Source organism: Camelus ferus, chromosome X (genome assembly GCF_009834535.1).
Source record: "Camelus ferus isolate YT-003-E chromosome X, BCGSAC_Cfer_1.0, whole genome shotgun sequence".
In the NCBI taxonomy this organism is placed as follows: Eukaryota; Metazoa; Chordata; class Mammalia; order Artiodactyla; family Camelidae; genus Camelus; species Camelus ferus.
The window spans coordinates 100,950,555-100,968,933 of record NC_045732.1 but is presented as its reverse complement, the minus strand read 5'-3'; the positions used below and the strand labels follow the sequence as shown (position 1 = coordinate 100,968,933).

Here is an 18,379-nt window from a genome sequence, read left to right as displayed (position 1 = left end):
AGCTTTAAAGCTGGGTTTAGAGAAGAGTAGTAATAAGATTATCTTCATGAGGGAGTTACTTTCAACAGGAGTAAGTTTTGCATAAGACCATATGAAGGTCATTCTCTGTGTTTTTAGGAATTACTCTTCCAACGTACTTTTCAAACCAACTTCCTGAATTACACTTGTAATTTTCGACCACTGTTAAGGAAAATTTTCTTCACTGCAGGAAGTATAACACTTCTGAGCAAAAAGTTATTCGCTATGAGAACTTAGGATAGAAAAAAGGAGCGACTGTCAAGAGAGATGAGTCATTAAAAAACCAGCAATACTCTCGATAATTTTCCTAGTAAAAAAAACACCGATAACATAACTATTCGTTTCCACTGTTTCTCAACTTTGAAACTTTTCCACTGGTTGGAGCCAGAAGTGCCAAATGAATATGAAGTACAGCTTAGGTGTTCCATTACTCTGCTACTTTCACACTCTACCTTTCCTAGCCATAATTTCCATTACTACCCTACCTCCACCATCCATTGTAGCCAAACTGAAGAAGCTTTTACCCTTACAATATGGTCTTTCTTTGCTCTACTTAATGAAGTCCGACACATTTTCAGTTAGTTTTCTAAAAAGGGGCCTATTTATTAGGAACCGTTTCCTAATGTTCCAAATGGAGAACTCATCTGCCTGTGAAACCCTAATAGCGAACCTCCTACAGCCATCATCCCAGTGTAGAAAAGTTTTCAATCTTTCTTAGGACAGTGCAAATCTCAGAGGCTTCAGAATTAATCAGCAAAGTTGAAAAGTACGCAAATAGTAGAAGGAATGAAAATGTACCTTAAGACTTTTCAAGTAAGACAAAATCTAAACAGCACTGCAAGAATTCATAAATAATGTATCACAATTTTTCGTACTTCAGTAAGAAAACCGCATTTCCATCCCTTAACATACAAAATGATCACTAATCACGTAAATGCACCTTTACAAGAAAAATTTTCCAGAAAAAAAAAAGCTTCAAATTTTTATTTCTCAGCTCTTGAGCAATCTTAAATCGTTAGCATAAAAGACTAGTGAGAACTTCTCCCCATGAAATCAAGTTTCTACCACTGAGACACTCAGGGCAGCAACTGTTGGAAAACAATCGTATGAAAGGCAACGTTAGAGTCATGTATGAATGACCCCGTTTAGGTAAAAATAAAATGCCCTAGGGTCCATTTGCCATCACGAGTCCAGATGCTTGAGGAGCCATTCGCCCCAACAGCTCTTGAATGGTTACCAACTGGGGAGAAAGCGCGCGGTGGGGACTGATTCGACAGCTCAGATGAAATGCAACGGAAACAAGAGCCAGTCACGGGTGACAGTCACGAAAGGTGGCGCTGCTGCCGAGCGCCAGTAGCCGGAAAGCCCATCATGGCGGCGAGGGCAATGGCCGCCGTGGGGAGCGAACATGCCCTCTCCGCGCGCACACGATGCCGTACCGGGCTTTCGGGGCCGTCAACGGAGCCGCTACCGCCGCTGCCCACTCTCTAACCCCACCTCACGGGCTGTAGCGGAATTTTCTGTCCAAACGCTGCCTTTAAGATGGCGCCTCCCCCTCCCGGCAACTCCTCCTGGCAACCCCTCCCAACAGTTCTCTACACCAGGCGTAAATCCGCCATCATCTTGTCCCCCGTCCCTCCCCTCCTCGCCGATATTTACATAGCGAAAAACGGCCTGGCCGGCTGCGGCCTTCACCGCACGCTTGCAGCCCTCAACTTCTTGCCAGGCCTCGCCCCCGAGCGGTGCCCCGGGTAGGCCGCGACGCCCAACCAGGGCCCCCCGTCCGCCTCCCGGACGACCAGGAGACCCTTCCCCAGATCCCGACAGATATGAGAGCTCGCCTAGGTCGCCGCTCGGGGCAGCCGGGCTTCTCCCGGGGCCTAACTGCGGCCTGCTCGGCGCTAGGCGCCACACGGCCCGGCCTACCGCGGAAGGGCGCCATGCGGGCCGCCGACAAGGCCAGGACCAGGCCCCTCCGCGCGCGTTAGGCCCCGCGGCGGCGGCCGCTCCCCAAACTCACCGGACCGGAGTACGGACAGTCGGCGACGGTGGCGGGTGCTGCAGGCCGGCCTTTCTCTGAAGCACTGGGCCAGGCTCCGGCTGGTGGGGCGGGCGGAGAGAGGGAGGAGGGGCCGAGTTCGTAGCTGACAAAAAGCGGCCCAGCTCCCCGGCACGGGCCTGCCGTCAGCACGTCACGTCACCGCCCGGGAGAGAGACCCAGGAAAATGCGGAAGGGTAGATAGGCCCCCTCCTTCGCCCGGTGTGTCCCTCGGCGTTTCGGGTCGAAGCCGCTCAGGCCCCGCGACTGGGGAGCCCAGTGGCCTCGCCGCGGTGGGGGTCTCTCGCGGACCTAGTGACAACGTTCTTTTCTACTCCTCCGCGCGCCCGTCCGCTTCCGCGGCATACGCGCCAATGCCGCTGCCTCGGCCGTAAAGCCAGCGCGGAACCGAGGTCCGTCGACCCCGCCGAGAGGCAGGCGGCCCGCACCTGGCCAGACTCGGGTTCTACCCGGAGTCCTGTCGTGCTTCCGCGCCTGTCTTCGCCGAGGTGCCTGGTCGAGTTCTTTGCAAGTCGTTAGACCCCTGCTTGCAGTAAATCTGTATTCTTCATCCCTGTTGCTGGAGAAGATGGAAAAAAACTGAAATAAAACGAAAATAGGTTTCCTACTCCAAATGCGTTTGGGCGACATAAGTTATTCTAGAATAACTACTGAACCGTTTAATACTTAAAAATTGAGACCTCAACTGACCTGAACGTAATGTGGGAAAGGGTTAAACTCTGAAAGTCGTTTTGCACATTTCAGTGAAAAAAAATTGTAACATATAGTGAATTTTCTATGAGCTTCTGTTTGAGGACTTGAGACCCTTTTGAAATATGTCTTGTGTATTTGTTTCATAAGTAATGAGTTTTTCTGTTTCCTCATTCTTTAATATACTTACATACTGGCAGAATTGTGTGTGCATTAAAAATAAAATAAAATAAAAAACCGCATAACCAGCACTTTGAAGGTTAAATAGTCTTTAAAGGGAAAGGAAAATGTTACTTGATTGACGGACACTTATCAGCTCTAAAAGCATATATTTTGTTTTTATCCGTTTAAATTTCTAACCTCTTTCTTTGCTAAACTAGGGATCTAAACTTTTTATGATACTACTAAAAAGTCAGTGTGGTCTTAATCTACATGAATCTGGAATCTAACATTATACTCGCCAATATAGACCTAAATAAATAGTCTTTTAAAGTAACAATACAAAATGTATAAAGCCAATAGAATGCTGGTAAAGAAATCTCTTCAAATTTGGGGCCCAAATATTTTAGTTTCCATCATACGTATTCTCAAAACTCCCAGTGCAGTTTGTACTTCTCTCATGTGCCTTAAAATCATGAAATGCTTTAGAAAAACAAGGGTATAGTTAGAAATAATCTCTGGGAAAGTATCTGGATGATCATTTTCCTCTCGTTAGCGTGGGTTTTTTTTCCCAAGTGAGTAAATTTTGTTTTGGAAATCACAAAAGACAACATATCTTTATTGTTTACAGAAAATTGCAAAAGGCTGTGATAGAAAAGACATACAGAAGACCTATTTCAAGAAGGTTGCAAGTCCTCAAACACATACTTCATGGGAAGGTAAATAAAACATTTTTCAAGTGAAAAAGAACTAGCTTAATTCAAAAATAGTTAACATAATTTCAAAATAATGACAACTAGTGTATAAATATTTTTCAAAGGCCTAATTTACTGCTACGGTTTATTAAGAAGGGGTCTGACATCACCCTGTGAACTGTAGCACCATGATCAGAACACAAAATCTTACGTCAGTATCCCCCCAAATACTAGTAAGACCATAAGTATAAAGCAGTTAAGAAAACTGGCCATACAGGATAAAGGTAAAAGATGTTTCCTAATTTCAAAAGTGAGTAGTAGACACATATTTTTAAAATAGCCTTTGACATTGTATTTCATACATAAGACTCAACCTTTGATAGGATACAAGTGAGGGACAGCCTAATATTTGTTAAATAAATCTTCATTAGAATTCAAGAAAGATTATTCTACAGATGACTGTATAGATGAAATTAACTATGTTGCATTAGCTTTTTTAAAAATGGAAAATCATTTGTATTTCAAATACATTTATGGATGGCAGCAAAGAAATACCAGTATATGACAAGTCATTTTACTCTAAGTACATATAGATAGAAACATAGAATACTCATAATAAAATGAAGAAGTATAAATACCAGATGTGTGAAATTGTTTGGTATTATAAGATACAAAAATAGTTTCAATAAGACCTTTAATACCAACCTGAGATCATCCAAAGCTTTTAAAGGATCTTCTATATCCTGTGTATGTTAGGATAGGGCAAGGACATATAAAATTCTGGGCACAGAGAGTAACAAAGATGTGCTTGGTGTTTGCCTTTATGGAACTCCACATAAGAAACTGCCCAACAGAGTAAAAACATTATAAAGTGCTTTCATTTTGTCAAAGAAGTACACAAAGGGAAAATTCACAGAGAGATTGAGAGCAGAATCTTTTAAACGCATATGCTGTCAAAACAGAATGTCTCCTTTCAAAGCACAGTACTTACTACTACTAAAATGTATCTGTTCTTCAGAGCTGTTATTGTGTATCAGACAGCTATACACTAAAAATATCAAACATCTGATACTGTTTTAAAAAGGTAACAAAAACAGCATGAGTAAAGGACAATATGAAGTCTTTTCCATCTTTGTCCAAAGAAGAACCAGGGCATACTACAATTCTCTGCCAAGAAATGTCTTCAGCAAAATATCTAAGTTCACCACTCACTGATTCTAACTTCCACAAAAAACTAAAATGCAATTCAGCCAAATCATTTAGCACTTTTTAAGAAGTATCACTTTTCCTCCAGTTTCCAGCATCTATAACCTCACCAGAGAAATTTTATTATCCATATTTCAACCAACAATCTCTTCAAGGCAATCTAGACTTTATAACATGGATCTCAAAGCTTTTACAGATTCTGTTCACAAAAGATGATTCCACATGTTTAAGATTTGTTATAGCAACACACCATTTCTCACTATCCAATAGCTGTATTACTCAGTGTTCTCCACTCTTGACCTATAGCAAAGGGACTGCCAGTTATTTCTCCAGGAGGGGAAAAAAACAAAAACAGTGGTTTATTCCAGATCACCAAAGAACTGCAGTTCAGAGCCTGCAACAATGGTGAGCCACATATGAGTCCCAGCACAGCAAGGTAAAATACTTTTATAGAGAGGAAAAGGAAATTGGGAGGGCTGTAGTAAACAGACTCCATGACTTTTCATTGCCTGCGTTCTCGCCAGGAAAGAAGAGGAGTGCATGAGAGTTCCCGAATATGCTCCCTCACCTTTAACTGACATTTCTATTAAAATATTACATTCCTCCCCCCACCACCCCTTAATCAAGATTTTCCTTTGAATGCATTGCTGATCAAAAGTCAGTTTTCCAGTTTCATGACATTTCATCCCTCAGTTTCAGGAAGGATCTTTCCTAGTGTGCTTTCTTAAATCACAGGGAAAAGTGTACAGATCAGAACCTGTTGAACTCACATCTGAGCAACGATGGTAGGAAGGAAAATTCTTAGGCACTTTTTATCTAAAGTTCATGTAACCTAGATTATAGACATTGCAGACCATCTAAAGTGTTATGTCATCACTGAGGTTTGGTGACAAACTTCCAACAGGCCTGGTCTGGATGTCTTGGGAAAACTCTGCTCTCCTTCACTTTTGGGAAATCTTTACTTTCAGGCTACCAGATGATGTACAATTCCGATCAGGGTTTGGTGCTTTTTTACATGTGTCCCTTGAACCAAAGAGCCTATTCCCTGGAGTTTGTTTCCACAGTGTTGGTTAGCTGTACTTGATACTCCTTTCCATCAAGATTGAAGAGAATCTTTCTGAAGGTATCTTTTCCAATAGAAAAAAAATCTCCAAGTTGCAACTTGTGATGCTTAATGTCTTCAAAGGTTTTGGGAGCATGAGTGCACTGAGAAAAGATTCCTCTACAAACCATGGCTATTTTAGGGTTTTGCAATATTGGAGTATCTCTTCTTTTCCAGTTGTAGTTCAAAAGTGGCAGGGCTTTGGGTGTCCTGTCACTGTCTCAAAGGGTGAGAGTTTATGAATTCCAAAATGGGTGGGTCTGAGATTTAGAAGGACCAACAGCAATGCTCCTGGCCAAGGTATCTGGGGGAGGGGAGGCTCTCCAAAATTTGCCAATTGTGTGAATAATCTCTTAGTGCGCTCAACTAGACCAAAGGATTGAGGGTGTAAGCACAATGAAAGTGTTGTAAAACAAGACAAGGAGCACAGACTTGTCCCAGAACCTGGCTAGTAAAATGAGTTTCTTAATAACTATGAAGTTCAATAGGAGTCCCCTACGTAGGAATAATCTTTCCAAAAGGGCTTTACACACAGTAGTTTGTCCACAAAGCAAACTTCAAATTAGTGTGAAAACATACAGACTGACTCTATTTATGTATGTGAGATGGAGTAAATTATACAAAATCCATTTCCCAGACTTTGACTGGTCCATTGGACAGTTTAAACTGTGTAGAAGCAGTATGAACAGGCTATATTTCAAACAAATGAGATAAGTGAGCTGGGTAAGTTTTGCAGCCTTGTTAATTTTCACCACCAATATTGGTTTGTGAATGCTATCAGTCTATCAGTAGACCAACGGTCTATCATGCTGAGTAGTTGGAATTTTAGAATTGTTATTTGGTCTAAGCCAGAGCATTCGAATTTTTTTTTTTTTAAATGAAGCCAATTGTTGAGTTTCCAGTCTTTTTTTTCTTTTTCTGAGGCCAATTTTTGGACTTCTCATGGCAGTTTTCCAACATACTATTTGAGGAAATATCTCTGGATCATAACAGAGGTCTGGCTGCTGTTAGTTCCTTTGAGGAGAACATTCCCTGTCGAAATGTCAGCAAGGTGATTTCCCTTAGATTCCAGACAGCAGGCTTAGAATGCCTTGGAATCTTAATAGGTAAAGCAGCAGATAAAATATTGCATTCAATAATTAGTGGACATAGGGACCATTTAAAATTTTAATTTTACTGTAAGTAAGAAACCATGTTGTTTCCACAAACTTCCAAAATCATGCACTACTCCAAAAGCATTATCTACCATTAGTATAAATATTAGCAGTTTTGTCCTTGGCTAAAGTACAAGCCTGTGTAACAACTATGTATCAACCTGCTGGGTTCAAGTAGCCATAGGTAAAGATTCTGCCTCAACATCAAAAAGAGTTGCAGTAGCATCCCATGCACAATACTTGCCATTGTCACATTTTAAATAAGAAGCATCCGTGAATTATGAGAAATCAAAATTACCCAATGGAACTTCCTGTAGATATTCACAAGGAGCCAGCAGTAAGCAATCATGGGTGATTTCATCAGTGACAAAGCAAAGAAGTTTCAGGCTCACAGTTATTACAATGTAAAAGAATTATGTGTGGGGCAGTAAACAAAGGGACAAAGATTTCATAGGAGGGGAGGTGAATAAGAAATGTTGAGGGTGATGAGAATTCTGGAGAACGCATAAGGTACCAAAATAGTTAAAAAGAATTTCAGAACTATTTTGTTAGTTGCCTTACCCTAAAAAGCAGTGGCAGTAATATCCCTAAGACAAGGCAGTAGGGTGTAGTGGGGTGTGGGTATGTGGGTATGTATCCTTAGACTGCTGGTCCAGTTGCTGGCTATAATATGGGTCCATGATGGTCTTGTGTATTTAGATGACTATCCCAAGGACATGTCCTTCCTTTTTATACACAAAAAGTAAAAGGGAAATTTAATAATTGGGATTCCGAACGATAGGTGGATTCTTATCTTTTTAGGACTAGAATGGTACGTCATCTGGTTCTTTTCATAATACAGAGTCAGGATTGTTATCCTTTAGTAGACAGCTGCCCATAAGAGAGAAATTTGAAATCCAGTTTCAGCACTAACTAACTGGCCAGAGAAAAATCCATATTTGGCAGTTAGTTTTGGGTTTTGAGAAACTTAGAACATCACGAAGCCTTTCTGGATCCAAGTGCAGCCCTTATTCCAGTATCAGATGCTCTAAATATTGAAACTGCGATTTGGCAAAGTGCAATTTTTCTTTGGCAACCTTATGTCTCTTAAGGCTAAAAGCTTTAGCAGGCAAATGCTGTATTTCTGTGAGGAGGCATGGGAAGCCTAGGAAAGAAGTGAGTTGGCCATGTATTTTTACAAAGTGGAGCCTCTAGGGAAGTTTATACCACCTAGATCAGCCTTCAGGATTTGTGAGAAATAAGAAGGACTGTTAGTAACACCATTTCACTGTGGTCCTTCTTATTAGAAGCTAATTTTATTTACAGATAATCTCAAGTCAACTGTAACAGTCATGAATAGGTTCACCAGATTTTGTGTGCAAGCCTGAATTTTGTTCTGATCAACAGGGTTTGGAAAAGCCCTAGGAATTTGTCTATGAAATCACCGAGTGATTACCTAAGAGTCTGATTATGTAATAAGTTAGTGAACTGCTCTCATGTGATAGATTCTAGAGACCTTTCATTAGTTTGCCAATTAGTTTTTCATGCAGTGCTGGACTTGGCCTTCACCAATGAGCATATGAACAGCTGATATAAGTCAGAGAAAGCAAACTGGTAAGTTTTAGTAAATATAAAATTCCTCAGTGAACCTGTAAGGATATTCAGTTACTTCAGGAAAATCTCTGACTGTGGCTCACAGATAAGGGCTGAGGCTCTGGATTCTAAGAAAGCTTAATTTTAAAGGGAAAGGTTCTGATAGATACAGAGGTAAACGGGTGAGGTAGGGAGGGTTTCAGGGAAAAGGTAAGTTTGGTGAGCGAATGAGTATAGAGATTTGAGGGCATAGTGGAGGTATGGGGAGGGGGAGAGAAGAAAAGGAGGAAGATGGCACTAGAGGCAGGGCCTGAGACAAAGGAGGCAAGGAAGAGGAGCCTGAAGCTTTCAGAGCCATTTTCTCTTTTTTTGTCATTTGTCTGCCTCAAGTAATCTTAAAATCTCATTTTGCTGAGAGTAACTTATAAGCTCCTGATAACTTCTGGGAGCTCAAAATACCATATGAAACAGGCATTCCATTCAATTCTGAAAATTTTAGAGCTATCATAGTAGAATTCCATTTTGGGAAAACAAAAAGTTTGAGGATTTCAAATGTTCTCCCTGCTGGCCATTGATGTTCTCAACTGCTTTTGGTTAGGTCAGTCCACTTAGTTAGAAATGCACAGGAGGTTTTTAAAGATAAAATTGACAGGTGTGACAGAGGGGAATGCCCTCAAAATATTTAAATAACCTGGATCCTATTTCTCAAGTGTTTTTCTCTAGAGTAAAAAAGTAACTTTTAAACAGTCTACACAGTTCAGATAGCTTAGAGCTCAAAGAATTAAAACAGCCTGAACAGCCCAAATAGGTTACATATCTCATACAGCTTAAAATCCAAACAGCATAAACAGTTCAAGTCTCCCAAGCAACTCCAGGTCTAATACTAGTCAGTTGTCAGGGATCCCAGAGGAGCCAAGTCGAAAGTGTCTCAGCAGAGTTCCCATAGAAAATCACAAATGAAAAAGGAATGGGCTAAACGTTGAACAAATCCAGTTCCAATGAAACAGTATGAATTCAATACCAGACCAAAGTGCTAGTCAAGTGCCTGCTTGCAGACAAAACAGGCATTAACCAGAAAGGCCAAAACTTTCCAACAAAGCCTGGAGAGCTTCAAATGGAAAGACAATATAAGTGTGGATCTAGTACAAAAACCCACCTTCAAACTCCAAGGTTGGTGATAAAAGCAGTGAGCAACAATGAATTCAGTGTGTACACGGTCCCTCTTTGATCATCAGTTATGGAGCCATAAGGGATCTTCTTTGGTCTCTACACAGCCCACCAAGATATTGACTCTCCCCTAACCCTGACAAAGTAGAAGCAGACTACCAGCTGTTGCTCCAACAAAGCTGGGCTTGTTTGAAATCAGCAAAGAATTGAAATTCAGGGTCTGCAACTGTGGGTGAGCACCTGTGTAAGCACCTCTACAGCAAGGGAAGCAGAATGGGAAGTTGGAAGGGCTGTAATAAACAAGAGTCCTTGCTTTCTAACTGGCTTAGCACTTGCCAGGAAAGAATAGGACTCACTTCTTCCTGTTGGACTCTCCTATCCTCACAAAGTGTGAGCGTTCCCTTCTGGCCCTCAGCTCCATTTAATGGAGGCTTCAGTTTATCAACTTTGTATATACGAAAAAAAAGAAAAGGAAAACAACCACCAGAAGCAAAAGGAGGTAAAGAGTGAGAAAGTGAGGCAGAGACAGGGACAAAGAAAGATAGATTTACTTTGGAGATAACCCAGGAGATGGTGGAGCCATGCCAAGTTCAAAATCAGCAGGGTAAGTCATAGTTTGAGTCTACAGGCAGCCATTCCCTCTTCAGGCCTTAACTGACACAAGCCCATCCACATTATGCAGGGTAATCTCCTTTACCAAAAATTTTAATCTCATTCTAAGCAATATCTTCTCAGAAACATCTCAAATGATGTTGGACAAAGCATCTGGGTACTCTCTCATAGGCAAGGTGATACATAAAAGTAACCATCACACTAAGCATATAAAAGTTAATCATTTATCTCACACTATGATCAAGTTGCACCTTCTAATTTTGTATCCATAAAAAAAAATCCATAAAAAAAATGAAATAAAATTAATTTAACATGACTGCCAACTAGGTGATTTTCATGTACTATTTTTCACAGTGGTTGAATAACATATTATTTAATTAATTTCTGAAAATCACCACTAACTGAATTATATTTTATAATTATAAGTCACAAGAGATGGCAAACCAGCACTAGTAAGTAAGTAAAAATCAATATATGAAGCCTAGAAAAATGACCAATAGCAATAAGTACAACCAATCATAACAAAGTAAACAAAACCAGACCACTTATACTTAAGAGCGACAGTTCTCAAATTACCAAAGAAACTATGTTGGTAAAGATGCAGATTCCTAGGCTCAAACTCCTAGGGCCAAGAATCAATCATTTAACAAATGGTACAAATGGCCCAAACATAAAGAACACTGAAAAATATTAGCAGATGTTATAAATCACAGTTTGTCCACATTTTATAAGACTTCCTCTTGGAGTATAAAGAGGTAAAATTTCTGGATTTGGCACTTTTGGCTATACCATACTAATAGAAACACTAATATTCATTCCCTTCAGTAGAATAAGATGGTTTGTACTTCCTTACACCTTGGCTAGTCCTTTCAGTTCTTTTTCAGGGTGAGGGGTTCATATTTTTGTTGGAGGCCACAAAAGGGAACTCCTCTCAGTCAATGAAAGTGCTCACAGTTTGTTCAGCCACTTTAAGCTTGTGCCTTGGGGATCTTGGAAGTTGCTGGTCACACTGGGCATGTTCCCATCATTTCGGAGAGGCACTGTGTAGTTGTAGGATATGGCCAGGTTGAACAGGATGGCATATTTGGTATGGGAGACGACGGGAGTGATATAGTTATGACAATTTTGGTCTCAGTGACGGCCTCTGGCCAATTCTTGATGTGCTCGTATTTTTTTTTAAATTTAAATATAACTCTGATTAGCAAGAATTGTTGTTTTAATCTGGTAACCTTTGTATTTTCATTAGCTACATAGTTTCCCTCTTCTAGAAATTACTTTAGAGTGAACTTTTCCCTTTTTATCTCTTGCATTGTTCTTTTCCTTACTATTTGTAGTAATATTTTATACATTATAAATATTAATCTCTTGTTGCTATATATTCCTCCTGTGCAAATGAAGTCTTCTCATTCTATTCAGGACTTTCCAGTTTTAATAGTAAAACTTTTGTCCCCTTGTGAACTTAATTAACCCCAAAGCAAGCCATGACAGTAGATCCCATAGCCACCTATATTCTACTTGGTCTCATGCAGTTTTTCAAACTGAAATCAGAATAACCTGTCCACATCCGATTTCCAGATATTTTAATTTTATTTATCTGGGTGTAATCTCAGCCTAGGTGTATATGTATGTGTGTGTGTATATGTATATGTATATGTGTGTGTTTTTTAAAAGCTCCACCAGATTGTATTTATGTACAACAAAGGACCACAAATCTAGGGTGTTGCAATTAGAAGTGTTTGAGTGTAACAGAACATAGGTACACTCCAAGTAGACTACTGTTTTGCAAAGTTCTTGTTTGATTTCATAATTTTGAAGCTATCTAACAGGTTACAAAATAAACAGGCATGCTTAGTTATTTTGCTCTTCATATATATTACATTTTTTAAGAAATTGTAGGTCTATGGCAACCCTTTGTCAATCAAGTTCTTATTGGTGCCATTTTTGCAACAGTATTTGCTCACTGTCTCTATATCACATTCTGATAATTTTTGAATATCTCAAACATTTTCATCATTATTATATTTGTTACAGTAGTCTGTGATCTTTGATATTATTATTGCAAAAAAAGATTACAATTCACTGAATACTCAGGTGACAGGTAGCATTTCTTAGCAAAACTGACATCCATATGCAAGAAAATGAATGTACACATACACCTTACACTCAGCACAAAAATTAAGTCAGAAATAGGTCAGACACTAAATGTAAAATGCATAACAAAGCCAAAGTTCCTTGAAGATAATACATGAGAAAAAGTAGATGATCTTGTGAATGGTGATGATTTTTATATACAGCACTGAAGGCACAATTTAAACAACTGATAAGCTGAACTTCACTAAAATTAAAAATTTTTGCTATGCAAAAAAAAAAAAAATCGGAAATAAGACTGTTGTACAAAATACACAAAGAATTCTGTAAAACCAAAATAGGAAAATAAACAACCTGAATAAAAATGGGCCAATGACCTTAACAGACACCTCATCAAGAAAATACAAAGATGGCAAAAAAGCATATGAAAAATACTCAACATCATGTATCATCACAGAAAAATTCTTTAAAAATTAGATACCATTAGACAACTATTAGAATGGCTACAACCTAAAACACTGACAACACTAAATCTGGTAGGCAACAGAGAACTCTTGCTCACTGCTGATGGGAATACAGGATGGTACAGCCACTGTGCTAGGAAGATTAGTGGTTTCTCAGAGAACTAAACACACTCTTACCATATGATCCAGCAATTGTGCTCCTCAGTACTTACTCAAAGAAGCTGAAACCTTATGTCCACACTAAAACCTGCAAGCAAATGTTTACAGCAGCTTTATTCACAATTGCCAATACTTGGAGAGAACAAAGACATCCTTCAGTAAGTGAATGAGGCTCAGTTAACTTATCCATTCAGCACTAAAGTGAAATTAGCTATTAAGCTATGAAAAAACATGGAGGAACCTTAAATGAATATTACTAAGTGAAAGAAGCCAATCAGAAAAGCCTACAAGCTGTATGATTAGCTCTACATATGACTCTATGATACTCTATGATACTGTGGAAAATGAAAAACTATGAATAAGATAGTAAACAGATTGCTCTTAGCCAGGGAGGATGGTGAAGGGAGAAGCAGATGGAGCATAGACAATTTTTAGGGAAGTGATATTACTCTATATGATAGTATAATAGTTAATAGATGTCAGTGTATGTTTGTAAAACCCATATAGAATGCAAAACACCAAGAGTTAACCCTGATAAAAAAATGTAGACTTCAGGTGGTAATGCATCAATGTAGGCTCATCAATTGTAATATATGTTCCCTCTGTGTAGGGAATGTCAGTAATGTGTGAGGCTGTGTATGTGTGGAGGCAGGAGATACTTGGAAAATCTCTGGACCTTCTTCTCAATTTTATTCATATTTGAAGAAGTAGGATGAAAAAAATCCACAATTTGATTAAAAACAGGAATCTATACAAGCTCAAAAAACATCAGACTGAATATATGCAGAGATCCTCACAAGGTATATTATAATCAAGTTCTAACAAAGCCAAAGCAGATTTTCAAAGTAGAGAAAGAGGAGCAGTTCCTCACGTATAAGAATTCCCAGTAAGGTTAACACCCATCTTCTATTCAGAAAAACTTTAGGTTACAAGGTGGCAGGATAACATAGTTAAACTGTTGAAAGAAAAAAAACAGTGAATGATGAACTTTATAATGAGCAGCTACTGTGGAAACTGAAAGAGAAATTAAGACATTCCCAAATAAAAACTGAAAGCTGAATGCTGTTAGACTTATCCCACGAAAGTCATAAATTTAAATGAAGAACACTGGTAAAATGTAAGTACCTCAATGTATCATACCAGTAGTATGGTATATTTGTTATTCTTCCCTTTTTTCCATATAGAATTTAAAAACATGTGCATAAAACATTTATTATAAATCTGTGTTAAAGGGCACACATTATATAAAGATGCAATTTGTGACAATAACATAATGGCAGAGAAGAAATGCGGCTGTTTATAAAAAGAAGTTTTGTAAACTATTTATCCTAAAATGAAATTAAATTGAGTAAGAATGTTTTAAATTTAACATATTAATTTTAATCCCCAGGGAAATCATCACAAAAATTTATATATAAATTAAAATTAGAACACTATAAAAACTAAAGTAAACAAAGGCAGTATTTGGGAAACTGAGTAACAGTTCTGAGGAACAAAAAAATGATAATAAGACATATGGAAAACAAATAGAATGGCAAAGGTAAGCCCTTTTTAATTGGTAATTAACTTAAGTGTAGATGAATTAGAATTCTAACTAAAAGGCAGAGATAAGTAGAATATATATAATCCTGTCTATCAGAGACTCACATTAGATCTAAACACACCAACAGGTGTAGCATAAAAAGAAGAAAATATCCCATGTCAATGGTAAACAAAAGAGAATTGGGATGGTGATACTAACACCAGATAAGAGACCATATGAAAAACTGTTACATGAGTCAAAGAACATTACATATGGAGATGAGTTAATAAGGCAAAGATATGTAACAATTATTAACTTATACATACATATAACAGATAAAGCTACCACACAGATGAAGCAAAATGGTAGAACTGAGGGGAACTACAATAGTAGTTGGTGACTTCAATATCCTACTTCCTATAGTGAACTGAACACTCAACAGAAAAATCACCAAAGAAACAGCCCTAAACAAAACTATAAACCAGTAAGACCTAAAGCTACATATAGAACACACGACTTTAAACATCGCAACAGTCTTCTCAATACCATGAGAAATATTCTCTGGGATGGAATACATAATAGACAACAATAAAACTATCAAAATTTTAAAAAATACTACAATCATAAAAATTTTTCTTATGGGGTAGGGATGGATATATTGGGAGCCTGAAGTCTGCAAATACTGCTTTAGTACATCTAAACCAGATGAACAAGTTTATACTGTATAGCACAAAGAACTATATTCACTATCTTGCAGTAATCTGTAATAAAAAGTATGAAAAGGAATAAAAAATTTTCTTGAACTATAATACAGAGAAACTAGAATACATTCATTCTATTGTGGCAAAAAGAACATATTGTTTAGTTTCCATCCTTTTTAATGTATTTTTTTAAATTTTACTTTACTATTTCATTTATTTTCTATTTTATTTATATTATATTTTATTTTTTTTTTATTATTTTATTTTGTTTTAATGGAATAGCTTAAGTTTTGCCCTAGAGAATGTTCCAAATGTACCTGACAAGAAAAGAATATCCTGTTGCTGCTGAGATTCCAGATTGTTTCCAGAGATATGTGTCAAGCTAATAGGTTTATCATAGTGTTCAAATCTTCTATTTCCTTAGTGACCTTCTGTCTAGTCATTATACTCTTTGCTGAAGTAAGGCACCAATGTCTCCAAATGTTACGTTGAATGATTTCTTCCCTCATTACTGTCACTTCTGCTTCATGTATTTTCATGTTCTGTTATTAGAAAAGAATTATTAGAATGCAGCAAAGGCAATGATCAAGTGAAATTTATACCTTTAAAAGCTTACATTAAAAAAATCTCAAGTCAGTAATCTAACTTTATACCTTAAGGAATTAGAAAAGAGTGGCAGCAGACAAAAGCAACAAATAACATACAAGGGAACTCCCATAAGGTTATCAGCTAATTTTTCAGCAGAAACTCTACAGGCCAGAAGGGAGTCCCACGATATATATAAAGTGATGAAAAGGGAGAACTTACAAGCAAGAATACACTATCCAGCAAGGCTCTCATTCACTTTTGATGAAGAAATCAAAACCTTCACAGATAAACAAAAGCTAAAAGACTTCAGCACTACCAAATCAGCTTTACAACAAATGTTAAAGAAATTTCTCCAGGTAGAAAAGAAAGGGACACAACTAGATATAAGAAAATTACAAATGGGAAAGAAAGCTCACCAGTAAAGGCAAACATACAGTAAAGGCAGGAAATCGGCACAAAAACTAATTGGGAAGTTAAAAGACAAAGGTAGTAAAATTCTCTGTATCCACAATAAGCAGGTAAAGGATACACAAGACAATTAGATGTAAAATATGACAGTAAAACCAGTAATTGTGAGGGAAGGAGAGTATGAATGCAAGGTATCTAAAATGCATTTGAAATTAAGAGATCATTAATTTAAAACAATCATGTATATACATAGACTATATATCAAAACCTCATGGTAACTGCAAACCAAAAATCTCAAACAGATACACACAAAAAAGAAAGGAATCCAAATGTAATGCTATAATCATCACTCACAAGAGAAAAGAACAAAAAGAAGGGGAAAAGAGACAAAAACAAATCCAAAGCAATTAACAAGTTGGCAGTAAGAACACACTTGTCACTTACTACCTTAAATGTCAATGGATTAAACGCTCCAACCAAAAGACAGACTGGCTGAATGGACACAAAAACAAGACCCACATAAATGCTGTCTATATAAATGCTGTCTACAAGAGAACCACTTCAGAGCTAGAGACACGTGCAAGTTAAAAATGAGGGGATGGTAAAAGACATTCTATGCAAACAGAAAGCAAAAGAAAGCTGGAGTAGCAATACTTCTATCAAAGAAAATAGATTTTAAAATAAAGACTGTTACAAGAGACAAAGAAGGACATATAATGCTCAAGGAGTCAATCCAAAAGGAAGATATAACAATTGTAAATATATATGCAGCCAACATAGGATCACCTCAATATATAAGGCAACTGTTAACAGACATAAAAGGAGAAATGGACAATAACACAATAATGTGGGGGATCTTAACACCCCACCTACATCAATGGACAGATCATCCAGATAGAAAATCAGTAAGGAGATACAGTCCAAAGGACACATTAGACCAGATGGACCTAATTGATATCTATAAAGCATTTTATCTGGAAGCAGCAGTATATACATTCTTCTCAGGTGCAAATGGCACATTCTCCATACAACCACATGCTGGCCCACAAAGCAAGCCTCTGCAAATTTAAGAAAACTGAAATCATACCAAGCATCTTTCCTGACCACAAAGCTGTAAGGTTAGAAATCAACTACAAGAAAAAAACTGCAAAAACTGCAAACACTTCAAGGCTAAACAATATACTATTAAACAATCAATGGAACACTGAAGAAACCAAAGAGGAAATCAAAAATTATTTTCAAACAAATAAAAAAACCACAAGGATCCAAATCCTCTGGGACACAACAAAAGCAGTTCTAAGAGGGAAGTTTGTAGCAATACAAGCCTACCTCAGGAAACAAGAAAAATCTCAAATTAACAACCTAACCTTACACTTAAAGCAGCTGGAGAAAGAAGAACGAACCCCAAAGTTAGTAGAAGACAAGAAACGTTAAGATTAGAGCAGAAATTAATGAAAGAGACTAAAAAATATAGAAAGGATCAATGAAACTAAAAGCTGATTCTTTGAAAAGACAAAATTGATAAGCCTCCAATCACACTCATTAAGAAAAAAAGGAAGAAGGCCCATATTAATAGAATCAGAAATGAAAAAGAAGTTACAACTGAACACCACAGAAATACAAGGGATCATTAAGAGGCCACTAAGAGCAACTATACACCAATAGAAAAGACAGCTCAGAAGAAATGGACAATTTGTTAGAAAGATACAATCTGTCAAGACTGAATAAAGAAGAAATAGAAAATGTAAATAGACCTATTACCAGTACTGAAATTGAATCAGTTATTAAAAATCTCCCAACAAACAAAAATCCAGGACAATACGGCTTCACAGATGAATTCTACCAAACATTTAGAGAAGAGTTAACACCTAACCTTCTGAATCTATTCCAAAAAATTTCAGAGGAAGGAATACCTCCAAACTCATTCTATGAGGCCATCATCACCCTGATACCAAAACCAGACAAAGATATCAGAAAAAAAGAAAACTACTGGCCAATATCACTTATGAATATAA

At 37.8% G+C, this 18,379-nt stretch overlaps 1 protein-coding gene across 2 annotated transcripts in view; it reads right to left on the bottom strand.

Annotated features, from left to right (window-relative positions):
- Positions 1-17,503, bottom strand: part of LOC102509477 (zinc finger X-chromosomal protein) — a 65,768-nt gene extending 48,265 nt beyond the window's left edge. The window contains exons 1-2 of one of the 2 annotated variants that reach the window (XM_032475352.1): positions 15,686-17,503; positions 2,039-2,636 (exon numbers count right to left, since the gene is read on the bottom strand). The gene's annotated coding sequence lies outside the window, so the exon portion shown is untranslated. The remainder of the gene's footprint in view (positions 1-2,038; positions 2,637-15,685) is intronic. The other variant, XM_032475350.1, reaches the window with a different exon arrangement.
- Between the last annotated feature and the right edge of the window lie 876 nt (positions 17,504-18,379).